At 39.8% G+C, this 14,498-nt stretch overlaps 2 protein-coding genes across 7 annotated transcripts in view; one reads left to right on the top strand and one right to left on the bottom strand.

The window, feature by feature from the left end:
- AZI2 (5-azacytidine induced 2) overlaps positions 1-11,067 on the bottom strand; it is a 32,628-nt gene extending 21,561 nt beyond the window's left edge. The window contains exon 1 of the mRNA XM_027582880.2: positions 10,600-11,067. The gene's annotated coding sequence lies outside the window, so the exon portion shown is untranslated. The remainder of the gene's footprint in view (positions 1-10,599) is intronic.
- Positions 11,068-11,129: 62 nt separating this feature from the next.
- The window catches only part of ZCWPW2 (zinc finger CW-type and PWWP domain containing 2), a 139,223-nt gene continuing 135,854 nt past the window's right edge, over positions 11,130-14,498 (top strand). For 3 of the 6 annotated variants that reach the window (XM_027582886.2, XM_027582881.2, XM_027582883.2), the window contains exon 1: positions 11,130-11,260. The gene's annotated coding sequence lies outside the window, so the exon portion shown is untranslated. The other 3 variants (XM_027582884.1, XM_027582887.1, XM_027582885.1) reach the window with 3 other exon arrangements.

Genomic DNA, 14,498 nt, shown 5'->3' with positions numbered 1-14,498 from the left:
GTAGATCAAGAACAGTTAGCTAATTAAGTGGTAGGATGCAGTGTAGCTTAAGAAGAGATAAAATTGTGCCCATTTTAGACATGATTTCTCATATCTTAATATCTAACCAAATGGGCAGGATTTATTCAACTGGGATAATTTTTTTTTCTAAAGACACTTGAAAAACAAGAAATAAGCATAAACTACTCTACACAGTCAAAAAAGGTATCCTACTGATTGTGTACTTTAAGGATCGGAGCATGGATGCTTTTACTTTACACAAAGTTCCAACTAGCTCAGATGTGTGATTTCCTATTCATTTTTATCATGAAAATATCACTTAGTCAGGAAGGAAAACCTAGTGTGGAAGACAGCTGTGCAGTAAAATAATTATCATACCATAAAGAGAAGTAGTAATATTTGAAACAAGAGAAAATGCTATGGGAATTGAGGGTTGGGGTGAAGGAATGGTTTTTAAAGAAGGTATCTCACACACACACACACACACACACACACACACACACACACACACACACACAGACACACACACACACACACTCAAAAAAACCAAAGGATTCTTAGTTCCATACTCTTGGGTGAAAAGGATGGTGATTTTCATTGTACTTATAACTTCCAGCAGGGTAAACAAGTTAAAAGGCCTGAAAGAGTATGGGAAGAATGTATGAAAAGGGAAATGGCAAGATGTGAAAAAAAAAAAAAAAAAAAAGACCTAACAGAAACAAACTGAGGTGGTCTTTTATGTAGAGAGACTATAGAATTTGGTCCTTATTCTGTGGAATTCAAGACAGACCAGACATGATTCAAGAATGTGAAGAATGATTACACATTTGTAAAATATATCTATAACCAAATAAACTACTTTGTATTGTATTAAGCATTTTGTAAATATTATCCCCTTTCATTCTTATGACTACCCTGCGGTAGAAAATCTTACTGTAATCATTTCACAGATGAGAAAACTGGGGCCTGGGAAGGTTACAGAGCTTAGCCAAGACCAGATGATTAGTATATAGCACAAGCGCCTGGATTTCAGAGCCTGAACTATTAATATTTTTCCCTCCTCAAGGAATCTTTCACATATTTAAATTCATCAAGAACTACAAAACTAGGGGGTGCCTGGGTGGCTCGGTTAAGCATCTGACTCTTGATTTCAGCTCGGGTCCTAATCTCAGATTCCTGAGATCCACCCACACCTCCGCTCAGCAGAGACTTCTCTCCATCTCTCTGCCCCTCCCCAACTGCGCGTGCACACATGCGCACGCGCTCTCTCTAAAATAAATAAAATCTTAGGGAAAAAAAAAAGAACCACAAAACTAGGAACCCCTTGGAAAGTTTTTAAAAGTACCTTAGATGGAAGGAGGTATACTGATATAAAAATGTCACATACACAGTATGATAACTGGTCTTTTTTAGGACAAAATGCACTGGAAAGCAGCATGAAAATAGCTTATCTGTCCTAAAAATTATATGAGAATGAGCCATACATTAAAACACACCCAAGAAGTGCCTGGCTGTCTTAGTACAGCATGTGACTCTTGATCTTGGGGTTGTAGGTTCGAGCCCCCTGTTGAGTGTAGATTACTAAAAATAAAATCTTCAAAAAAATAAAACACACCCAAGATAAAATCTACTAGCATCACAGACATGCATGCTGTTTTAATGTTTTAAAATAACTGTATTTTAAATTTGCTGTAAAATAAAAAAGGAAAATTTGATTCCTATCTTTGCAAAAATAAATGTGAAATCATGAAAGTATCAGAAGTATTAATGCTTATATTACTCTGTACAAACTAGACTTAAAGAGATTAAAAGCTGCAGGGCCAAAGAAACTGATATCTTAGAAAGGTTCCAAAAAACGGCAGCTATCCCGTTATATAAATTATTATACTGAAAGGAAAACCGCTAGCAAATTAACAAAGTAGGCTATGCTTTAATGCTTATGTAAGCAACCATTCTCAACCTTATTTAGAGAAGGGAGCTGCAGTAATCTGCCTCACAGGAAAGTATGGTTCAGTTTTATACACTTCTGTTGTGATGAAATGTCTCTTCATGAGATCCAAAGTTACTGGCCCAGTTAATTTGACTTTCTGGATAAATCATGAAAGCTTAACTGGCTATCATTATACTTAACAAACTAGGCTAGGCCAGTTTTAACATCTAACATTTGGGAAAACTTATCCTATACCGATCTAACCTTATTTACTGTAAACTACCTTAAAATAACAAGCATGTGCTTACTTTAATCTTTAAAAAGTGGTATATGCAGGGACAGCTGGGTGGCTCATCTGTTAAGCATCTGCCTCATGCTCAAGTCCCAATCCCAGGACCTTGGGATCGAGCCCCACATCAGGCTCCCTTGCTCAGCGGGGAGTCTGCTACTCTCTCTTCCCCTCCCCCCTGCTCATGCTTGCTTGCACTCTCTCTCTCAAATAAATAACACTGAAATAAAAAGAAATTTTAAAAAGTGTCATAAGCAGAATATTATCAAGATTTGAATCGTCAAAAGACTAGATAATACTTTAAAGGTAAATCTAGTAGGAATTGAGAGCATTAATTTTAAAACTCAACAAGTATCAAAAATATTATCCAAAGAGGGGCGCCTGGGCAGCTCAGTTGGTTGGGCAGCTGCCTTTGGCTCAGGTCATGATCCTGCGGTCCTGGGATCGAGGCCCACGTCGGGCTTCCTGCTCAGCAGAGGTGTCTGCTTCTCCCTCTCCCTCTGACCCTTCTCCCGCTTGTGCTCTCTCTCACTCTTTCAAATAAATAAATAAAATCTTAAAAAAAAAATACACAAAGTAGACCTCTCTTGATCATAAAAATCAGTAATAAATATATTCTATGCAATACGCCACACACACACAAAATGTCTTTTTCAAGAACATTCTAAGAAACTGAAGATGACCTAGAGCAGTGTTTGACAAAGTGAGATGTGGACCACTGCCTCAGAATCACTTGGAGTTGTCTTCAAAATACTGATCGTTGGTTCTGGTCCAAGATGGTGATGTAGAAGATCCTGAACTCAACTCCTCTAGGAACAAACCAAATCTGCACCTATTTATAGAGCAATCACTCCTGAAAAACTGAAGCCTAACTGAACAACAAAAGACCACACAGAGAATGGCAAGAGAAACAGACACATGGTAACAAAGGGAAGCCCTACCCTGGCCACTACAAACTGCAGTGAGGAGGGATACTATGGGAGACAGAGAGCAGATTCCTCTGCCCTCTGGCACAGAAAAAAAAAAAAAAAAGCCATGCCTTTATAAGGGCCATAGAAAATAAAAGAACCAGCCAAAGCTGCTGGAACTCTCTCTGGGTCAGGAGACTGGTGAGTGCCACAGTCTACTTTCCTCTTCCACCTTGATAATGTAGACAGGAGCACAGTCCAGGTGCCCTAGCTGGCCTACCCACTCAGTGAGTTTCAGGCCCCTAAACCACACTGGTATACCCCTGGTGAGTGCTCACTACAGCTCCAGCCTCCTTGCAAAGGTGACACATATCCATTCATTATAAAACTCTCAACAAAGCAGGAATAGAAGATACATGCCACAACATTATAAAGGCCTTTTATGAAAAACTCATAGCTAACATAATACTCAAGAGGAAAAATGGAGAGCTTCCCCCCTAAGGTCAGGAAGAAGACAAGGATGTCCACTTTCACCACTTTTATTCAACACGGTACTGGAAATGGTAGCCACAGCAATCAGACAAGAAAACAAAAAGGCATTCAAATTGGTAAGGAAGAAGCAAAACTTACCACTGCTTGCAGATGACAGAATACTATATGTAGAAAACCTGAAAAGACCACCAAAAAGCTACTAAAACCGATAAATGAATTCAGTAAAGCTGCAGGACACAAAATCAATATATAGCAATCTGTTGCATTTCTATACACTAATAATGAAGTAGCAGGAAGAAATTAGGGAAACAATCCTATTTACAACTACATCAAAAATAATAAAATACCTAGGAATAAACTTAACCAAGTAAGTGAAATACCTGTACTCTGAAAACTCTACGGCACTGAAGAAAAAAATTGAAGATGACACAAACAAATGGAAAGATACTCCATGCTCATGGATTGGTAGAACAAACTGTTAAAATGTTCACTCTACCCAAAGCCATTTACAGATTTAATGCAATCCCTATCAAAATACCAAGAGTACTTTTCACAGAACTAGACACATTATACTAAAATTTGTATGGAACCACAAAAGACCCTGAATACCCAAAGCAATCTTGAGAAAGAAGAACAAAGCTGGAGATAGCACAATCCCAGATTTCAAGATATACTACAAAGCTGTAGTAATCAAAACAGTACAGTACTGCCACAAAAACAGACCGAACAGAGAACTGAGAAATAAACCCATGCCTATATGGCCAATTAATCTATGAAAAAAGAGGCAAGAATATGCAATGGGGAAAAGACAATCTCTTCAACAAATGGTTTTGGGAAAATTGGACAGCTATATGCAAAAGAATGAAACTGCACCACTTTCTTACACCATACACAAAAATAAACTCAAAATGGATTAAAGACCTAAATGTGAGACCTGAAACCATAAAACCAGAAGACAACATAGGCAGTAATCTCTTTGTCATTGGCCTTAGCAACATTGTTTTAGATATGTCTCCTTGGGAAAGGAAAACAAAAGCAAAAATAAACTTTTGGGGCTACACCAAAATAAAAAGCTTGCATGGTGAAGGAAGCCATCAACAAGACAGAAGGAAGGCAATCTACTGAATGGGAGTAGAGATTTGCAAATTACATATCCAATAAGGCATTAATATTGAAAATACATAAAGAATTTATATAATTCAACACCCACAAAATCCAAATACGAATAAAAAATGCGCAGACGACCTGAATAGACATCTGTCCAAAGAAGACATACAGACAACGACATTAAAAGATGCTCAACACATCACTAATCATCAGGGAAATGCAAATCAAAACCACAATGATGTATCGCCTACAACTGTCACAAGAGCTACTATCAAGAAGACAAAAAATAACAAGTGCTGGCGAGGATGTAGAGAAAAAGAGACCCTAGTGCACTGCTGGTGGGAATGCAACCTGGTATAGCCACTTTGAAAACAGTAAAGAGGTTCCTCAAAAAATTAAAACTAGAAAAACCATATGATTCAATAATTCCCGCCCCCCCAAAAAATGGAAACACTTATTTGAAAAGATATATGCACCGCTGTGTTTACTGCAGGATTATTTACAACAGCCAAGATATGGAAGCAACCTAAGAGTCTACTGAAAGATAAATGGATAATGAAGATATGGTACACACACAATGGAATATCACTTAGTATAGAAAAGAACAAGATCTTACCATTTGCAACAACACAGACAGACTAAGGGGCATCATGCTAAGTGACGTAAGTCAGACAAAGACAAATTCTATATGATTTCGCTTAAATGTAGAATCTAAAAAACAAAAAACAAACAAAAGCAGAAACAGACCCAATAACCGAGAATGGATAGCTGCCATAGGGGAAGGGATGACAGATGGGCAAAATGAAGGGGAGTAGGAGGTACAGGCTTCCAGTTACAGAATGAGTTAAGTCACAGGATGAAAGGTACAGCATAGGGAATATACTCAATGATACTATAATAGCATTGTATGGCAACAGATGGTAGCTACATGTGTAGTAAGCGTAACATAATGTATGTAGTTGTTAAATCCCTATGTTGTACACCTGAAATTAATGTAACATTGTGTGTTAACTACATTCCTATTAATAAATAAAATGATAATGGAAAACAAAAAATACTGATTACTAGATGGCACTGCAGAACACGCAAGTCAATATATCTGGGGTGAAAATATCAAACTGAACTTTCAATAATCATCCCACATGACTTTAGGCCCCTATCCAATTTGAGAGCCACTGCTCTACAGAGTTAAGTGGCTACTATGTGATTTACAGAATTCCAATTTTAACTAGTATTCTTAAACATTTATGGTCCTGGTTAGTTCTGTATTATCAATTTGTAAACATCACCTAACTTGTGCATGGAAATTTTGTTTTAATAGTATAGAAAACAAATTCATATTCATTATCTCTCTCATCACAATAGGAGAATCAGATATATTTACCTACAGGAAATATACCTATATAATCATGCAAATATTTTATATATTTGGAATTGTTTCTTCCTAGAGGTTTACATAAGAGAAGTATAAGTTAAAAGAATTAAAAAGGGTTAAGGTGAGGGGCACTGGGTGGTTCAGTCAGTTGAGCATCCCACCCTTGATTTTGGCTCAGGTCATGATCTCAGGGTTGAGATCAAGCCCCATGTGGGTCTCCATGCTGGGTGTGGAGCCTGCTCAAGATTCTCTCCCTCCCTCTGCCTCTCCCCACAACCACCCCTCCCACACTTGCATCTCTTAAAAAACAAACAAACAAACAAACAAAAAAAAGAGCGGGGGTTAAGGTGAAAGATGTTGACATTTATTGCTGAGAACAGTGAAATTCCCAAGAATGATTAAATGGTTCTCTGGTCAGCCAATTCCAATGTGAGATGTTTCTACACTATCAACAAGCAATGTTCTGGACAGCAGCTGGGTAGCCTACAATTCAACTCCATTCTAATACTATCTACCAAGAGACAGCAACATATTCCACTGGTAAAGGGCTTGCTCCCACAAGACTGCCCTCTACTTTGGATGCTAACTGTAAGCCTAGGTTGTTAACCTGTGCTTCTAACCATACAGATACATAGGGTAAGGTCCTGAACAAAGCAGCTTCTGTCCTTCTGGAATTTGGGGCCAGCATAATGGCATGTGAAAATATTCTGGAAGCTCTCTGAACTCTCTCCTCTTTGGGTTTTTACAGAGGTTTCTTTACACAGAAATGACTAAATCATTGGCAACTGATTAAAATTTCGCCCCCTCATCCCCCAGTGTTGGTGGGACTGAAAGCTTCAACCCTCTAATTATAGGACTGGTTTCCTTGGCAATCAGCTCCCATCCTTAGTTGCTGTCCAAAAGTCACCCCATTAACATAAACCCAGTCCTGGTAGAAAGGAGCTTGTTAGAAATAAACAAGACATGCATTTCACCTTCATGGCTCCATAAAAGATATTGAGAGACCAAATATTACGACGAAAGATGATCCTATTTAACTCTTACCCTCAGGAAATTCCAAGAGTTTGGGAGCTGAAGGCCAAGAACTGTGGACTAAAGCCAAATATATATGAGAAATACATTCTGGTCATCTAAATGATCAAATACACAATTCTCATAAATCACAATATTGAAATGATAATGGAGAAAGAAGGGCACAATTTGCCAGATACGGTGGGTAGAAAGGAGCAAGAGCAGTTTGTGAGGCTAAGGAAGAGACAAAGAAAAAAAAAGATTCAAACACTGTAAGAATTATTTTAGAAAATCTTAAATTTCAGTCTTTACTACAAACAACATTAAGAGGACCCCAAGTTGAGACATGCTATATATAGTGGCTTGTGAGATACTAGAAAACACAGAAATATCTTCTTTTCTAGGAAAAAATGTGATTCTCCTGTCATATTTCATCATCATAATATTTACCATACTCATCACTTACCATATGCCAGGCACTAGTGCTTCCAAATGCATTTTCCAACGTAGGTACTATTATCCTAATTTATAAACAAAGTCTTAGAAAAAAATTAAACATCTTACCTACAGCTATATAAGTTATCAGCGGCAAAGCTGGGATGTAAGCCCAGATAAGTTATCTTCCAAATTTGTGCTCCTAATACAACATTCTGAGAGGCAACACAACATGGATTCAGATTTTTTCCATCAAGAATCCGGAAAAGGCAAAACTCAGCGGTAGAAAGAACGCTGACCAGAGATTGAAAAACCCAGATTCTAGTCTACGATCTGCCACCTTGATTACTGATTGGTTTACCTCTCCGGATCTAAATTTTCCCACCAATAAAATGACAAGGTTGAACTACATACTAAGATACTACCCTCCTAAATTGTGAAGGAAAAATTTAATGCAAATATAGAATGGCAGCCTGAACAGAAGGAATTCACATTTTTGCCAGAAGCTAAATAAATGGTATAGTACAAATCTTACCTCAAATCCACACCAAACTTGGCTAAAAAGTTATCACCACCACCACAGATGAAGAAACTTAAGCTCAAAGAGGTGGAGGTTAATTTGCCGATAATCACCTGGCAATATGTCACAGAGCTAGGGTTGGAATTAAGGACTATTTAGTAGGCTCTTTCCACTATTCTACATTGCCTCCTGAACTGAATTTCCTATTTCCATCATCTTTCTACCTCTGAAAAGCTAGAATATCCCTAACCCACTTCATAGGATCAGTCACCATACAGTGGAGCAAGGATTAAATCTTACGGAGGCAAACAGACCAACACTTACTCCTCATTCTTCTTTTCTTTCTTTTTTTAAAGATTTTATTTATTTTAGAGGGAGAGGGAGGGGCAGAGGAAGAAAATCCCAAGCAGACTCCCCGCTGAGCACGGAGCCCAACTCTGGGCTTGATCTCATGACCCTGAGATCATGACCTGAGCGGAAACGAAGAGTCAGACGATCAACTGACTGAGCCACCCAGGCACCCTCCTATATCTTTTAAAGATTTATTTCTTTTTAGAGAAAGAAAGAGCACTGGAGCACATACACAAACAGGGAAGGGGCAGAGAGAAACAGAGAGACAGAGAATCTCAAGCAGACTCCCACTGAGCATGGAGCCCTACCCCAGCCAGGGTCAATGTCACAACCCTGAGATCATGACCTGAGCCTAAATTAAGAGTCCAAGACTTAACCAACTTAGCCACCTAGGTGCCCCTTCACTCCCTATTTTTAATTAAATACTTAGGGACAGGAATGGCCTACCTAGTTTATAAAGAAGGGATAATCAAGTGCCTTTTTTCATGATACTGTCACTCCATCTATATACCTCAGAACTCAAATGCCCTATAATTCAGTGAATGCCCAAAATGTACTCAGCATCAGATACACAGTATGAGAAACTCCACTCTCTTTTCTATATGTCACTAAACTGCATTAGTCCAAAAATAAGTGTTATGGCTAGGGAATCAAGATTTTTTTCAGGGTTAGCATAGGTTTGAAGAGCAGTCTACTTCTTTTCAATCTTTTCATAAAGTAATATATCTCAACAGAATTGAGCACTTATATACACTGTTACTAGTATTAGCAGTAATTACCCTCTAATAGCCATAAGACGACTATACCTTAATCCAGAATATAAGTACAAGGAAGAAAAAAATAAATCACATTGGTTCTATTTGTGGATTCTGAAAAACTTCATCACATTTCATTCAATAAACATAAAAATGCTCAGTGTTGCTAATTAATATTTACAGACATACAATGGTATGTCTGGCAGTTTTTAGGAGAACCACCCCATTTGTTCTTCATAACAATTCATTAAATCTAAGACCTCTGATGTGGGCAAGAATTTCCTGTTATCACAGGTGGACTGAAAGAAAGGCAAAGGGTGAAAGTGAGGAAGCCAGGAATGTAAACCAGCCAGCTTACTCTAAAGCAAAGGGAAACTCTTAGAAACTAAGCATTGGTGCCTTGGAGAGTTAGGCATTACTCTCATTTCAGAGACTGGGAAAATGAAGAGATTTAGTCTCCTAACCAGTGTCAAATGAGCTAGTGGAAAATTCACTCAGATCTTGAATTAATGTTCTGACTCAATCCAGTGCATTTCCCATTACACTATACTCTCTAATACTAAAACCTGACATTTGTATACATCTTCCCATTTTATAAACAATATTGCATTAAAATTTTCTAACGACCCTGTGAGTGATGTAGTATTCCTAATTTACAGATGAAGTAGGGAGTGATCACAAAAGGTTGGGAAATTAGATATGGCATGTTTAGAGAACCAGAATTTAAATTATGCGTTGAGAACTTGAGCAATCCAATTCAAAATTCCACAGCAGGAAAAAAAAAATGTCCCCTGTATTTAAGAAGCACGGGTCAGTTTCAATCCTAGTACGTCACTGTCTTCGATCATCTTAGCATATCTCCAACAACACATGCTGGAGCAGTTTATATTTCAACTTGTATTACTGTTTTAGCGAATATTATATCTCACTTTCGAGAGAGTTCCTTGTACGGACACGAGTCAACCTACCATGCATGTATGTAGTAGTCACTCAACAAATGATCAAAAATCATACCAAACATACAGGTTAGACACTGCAGAAACGACGAATATCTACTGTTAGCCTCGATAACGGACGGGGGGGGGGGGTTGATGTCCACTGCCTCAGGCAGTACCGTCCCTCTTTAGTTTTCGATATAAATGCAATCTCAATGAATGAAATAAAACTAATGGCGCCCTAGTAATTCAGAGTACGGAAAGAAAATAAGCAATAGAGACAAAGAGAGTGAAAGACGAAGTAGGGCCTGGAATAACTAGCATGAAATGGTGACATGAGTAAGGGAAGCCCAGGGGCGGGCTGCTCCCTAGCCAAAGGAGAGCGCACGGGCTTGTGAAGAAAATGACGTGTCTTTTCGAAGCAGCAACGGCAGCGGAGGTTGGTCCTAGCACCGCCCGCACCCCCGGCCCGGCTGAAGCGAGTCACTCACCCCGAAGACAGGCTACGTAGGGCCGCCCCCAGGGCCGCCGAGTTTCGATTCCCCAGTGTTTGGAAACGGACGGAAAACAAACCGGGTCGTCAGGGGTCACCACGGGCTTCCGGTTTCCTCGAAGACACCGCCGCTTCCCCAGAGAAGGCAGCCGCTCCGGGAACGCCTCGGAGGAATTCCCATTTCTTTAGCCGCCGCTGCGCCGCAAGCGGCGCAGCCCGGCCCGTCGACTGGGGCTCCGGAGGTTGTGGAAGGAGGAACAAGCCGAAGGAAAGGCCGAGCGGCTGCCGGAGAAGGCCCGCTACCCAGCAACACGCGCGCGAGACCCAGGCCCACCGGCGCCCGCCTCGTCAGCGTTCACACGGGCTGATGGCCATGTCGCGTTCCGCGGAAAGGAAGCGCGGTCGAGGGGGGTTGGAAGGGAGGACCAGCAGTGAACGGCCGGAAGTGGAGTTCCCGCGGTCCTCAGGCTGGGTTCCGAGGCCGCGCGAGCAAACCGGAAGTCGGTCGGTCCGCAGGGAGCTGAGAGGGCGTTCTCCAAGCCGGGGCTTTGAGGGGTGAGGGAAGGAGAAAGTGGGCGCAGCGTACTACGTGTCCCGTGAGTCTCCGCGGCGGGGCGGGGCCGCGGCGACGTGAGGAGCGGAGGCGGAGCTGGAGTTGGGTAAGCGCGTTAGGCCGCTGTGGGGGTTGGGTCGTTGGGGTGTTTTTCTGCCTTCTTCCAGGGCGTCCTTTTCATTCGGCGTCCGCTTGGGGGTTCCCGAGCGTCTGTGGTGCGTTTTGGGTCCGCTCAGTAGCGCTCTTCCGTGTTTATAGCTCTGTCGCCTCGCTGTGGCTGGGAGCTTGGGAAACTAACGACGCATTCGGGGTGGGCTGAAGGAAGCTGTTCAAGCCCCCCACCTCCGTTTTCTGGGCGCTGCTGCGAAACGTGAGGCCATCAATTGAAACACAAGCTCGGCGAATTACTCAAGGTCCCGTAGTTATTCGGCACAGTGCTCTTTAAAAAAAATCTACTTTATTGAGTTTAGGGCAAAGCTTTGGGATTTGGGGATAGTAACCGGCTTCCCTAGGGTTGCTACCGCCTTTCAGTATTTCTAGATGATACCTCTGAGCTGTGGAGTCAGGAGTAGTTGAACTCTTTCCTGTCTTTGGAGGTCGCAGCCCTATGGAACCCCTCAAGCTCTAGGGCTACTTCTGATTTTTAAAAAAATAAGCGAGAAAACGGTCATTGTAGGCAGTTTATCCTCATTAACCGCCAATTAGCAACAATGACACCCCTCGCCACCCTCTTACTTAGTACTTTGTCAACTGAAGGCTTAAATATTGTTTAAATCGGTGTTCTGTGTGAAGGTGTTTTTACATCGCGTTTTAATTCAAAAGCCCACCTGTCAGCTCTGATCAAAGAATGGATTCGACTCAAGGGTTAACTTTAAAATACGTTTTTGTTGTTGTTAAGCTTCTCTTTTTGGTTTTAGTGAAAGTTCACGGCTATTACGAACGAAGAGCACATGCAACTTAAAGTTACATCATATTTTTAAAAATCTAAATAATAAAATCATTTGCTTCAATTTGTCCGGCTGCGGCGTGGAAGAGAGCAGTGTTTTTATTGTTTTAGACGTGAATCATTTATTTTTTGATTGCCTTGGTAAACCGCTTTGCAAATTTAAAAGACCACTAAATAGGATGTTTTCGCTAGTAGAGTTTTCAGGAATAGTCACAGAATTGGCTGACACACCCCAAATCGTCAGAAATAAAATGATAATCTGGTTTCTAATTTGTAGATATGAAAATGTTTTCTATTTTTCAACTTTCATTCACAATTTAGAATAATTTGAGACTTGTCGAAAACGAAGGGAAATTCATTTTTATCTTTTCTCACTGAGTAAGGAGAAAATGACTTAGCCCATTATTTTAGTTTTTCTGATAAGAGTCTGTTTTTATTTTAAAATACACACCTCTTTACTACAGTTATGAAAAAGGTGGGTCTTTATTAACAAAATTATTTTATATTAAAATTATTTTCTCCCACCTCATCACACCCACAACCCCCCAAGAAAAAAAGCACATACACACGGACAAAAGGATGTAAACTACTTAAGTCATGACTTGATAAACTCTGTATATCCAAATCTGTGTGTATCCTGAAGCAACAGTCTTCAAACAGGGCAACACATGGGATGCCTGGGTGGCTCAGTCGTTAAGCATCTGCCTTCGGCTCAGGTCATGATCCCGGGGTCCTGGGATCCAGTCCCACATCGGGCTCCTTGCTAAGTGAGGAGCCTGCTTCTCCCTCTCCCTCTACTGCTCCCCCTGCTTGTGCTCTCTCTCTCTGACAAATAAATAAAAATCTTTAATAAAACAAAACAGGGCAACACATATCCCTAACCCTTAACCTTAGAAGATACATGGAGGATTTCCATACATAATCCTTTACATAAAGGATAGTTTGAGGGTACTAATTCTCAGGTTGTCCACTTGCATGTTTTCTTCCCTAAAATTGATCTACCTCAGAGTGTGCCTGAATCAGACACCTTTCTCCCTTCCTCTTTGGTAATTGTCCCTCTCCTACTCTACATATATAAAGCAATACCTTTAATCTGACTAAATCTGTTTAGAAAGTGAGTGATTCTAATTACTGGGTAGCTAATTCCTTTGCAAGAATGGCGGTTTCCAAAGGCCTTCAAAAATATTGCAGGACCTGAGTTGTCATCTGACCATTAAAAATAATTTTTATGTCATACCTCTATGTGATTTTTGGTACATGGCTTAGTAGTTCAAAAGAATGATTGCTGTTACAACCAGAAATCCTTCTACTCCCATATACTTGGAATGGAAGACTACAAAATAGAAGAACAACCTAACCTGTTTCTTTCTAGCAATGAGTAGTATTCATTCTGGATACATGATCTAAATGGGTGTTGGGGGAGAAGGCCCTATCTATTTCTTTATGAGATGCATTTCCAATAAAAGCTGACCTGATATTTTCATATGATCATAATTTGTAGTATTTTTGTTATTTGATCAGTAGTAATCTAGTAATTTAATGATATCACAATATAATACTGAGGAAAATTTTTAGAACTTATGTTCTCAGGAATTTTAAAATATTTTTTTGTTGTTGAGGGAAATGTGATAGGATGGTCAATTTAAAATATTTTCAAACACTAAAATGTTAGGATAAATTTATGTGGGAGAAGTGAGATAAAAATATGAATTCAAGGAGAAAAGGAATGATAATCAAGTTCCCAACTGTGAAAAGAGAGCTTGCTCATGTGCTTTTCAACAGGATGAATAATAATGGTACTAAATTAGTATGGCAATTACATTTGATTTATAAAAGAGAGAGATGCTACTGTCTCTAGCAGCTAGCCTTGTTCTGGACATACGTTCTGTGCTTCATAATAACTTTTTGATTTGAAATGCTTTGTATTCAGTCAGAATTAGCTTCTAACAGAACTTTCATTTAAAAAAAAAAACGTGAGTGTCATAATTGTATGCATAGTAACTAAGTGCAATGATTTTCTTTTGGAAATGTGTAGGTGAAGAAAAATTTGATAGCCCTGGAAAGCCCTAAAGTAGGGAGAAGAAGTATGAGAACAGCTAACAGAACAGCAGCAGAGAACCCAGAATGGGGTTGGTATGTTGTACAGGGAAAGAAAAAAGATCCAGTAGACGGAATCCTACATTCTTTTTAAATGAATTAAGATCAACCCTCCTCTGAGGCTTGACAGTTAATACTCTTGTTATTTGGGATATGAGTTGATTGATTTATTCAGTAATTAACAAATATTTATTTAGCACCTACCATGTGCCAGACATTGTTTTAGGCACTGAGATGAAACAGGCAAATGACTTTTTAATGTATAAGGAAATAAAATCTATCACAGGGAGATCAATCACAT

The sequence above is a fragment of the Zalophus californianus genome, chromosome 1, assembly GCF_009762305.2.
Source record: "Zalophus californianus isolate mZalCal1 chromosome 1, mZalCal1.pri.v2, whole genome shotgun sequence".
In the NCBI taxonomy this organism is placed as follows: domain Eukaryota; kingdom Metazoa; phylum Chordata; class Mammalia; order Carnivora; family Otariidae; genus Zalophus; species Zalophus californianus.
This window is presented reverse-complemented; position numbering and strand designations above follow the sequence as displayed.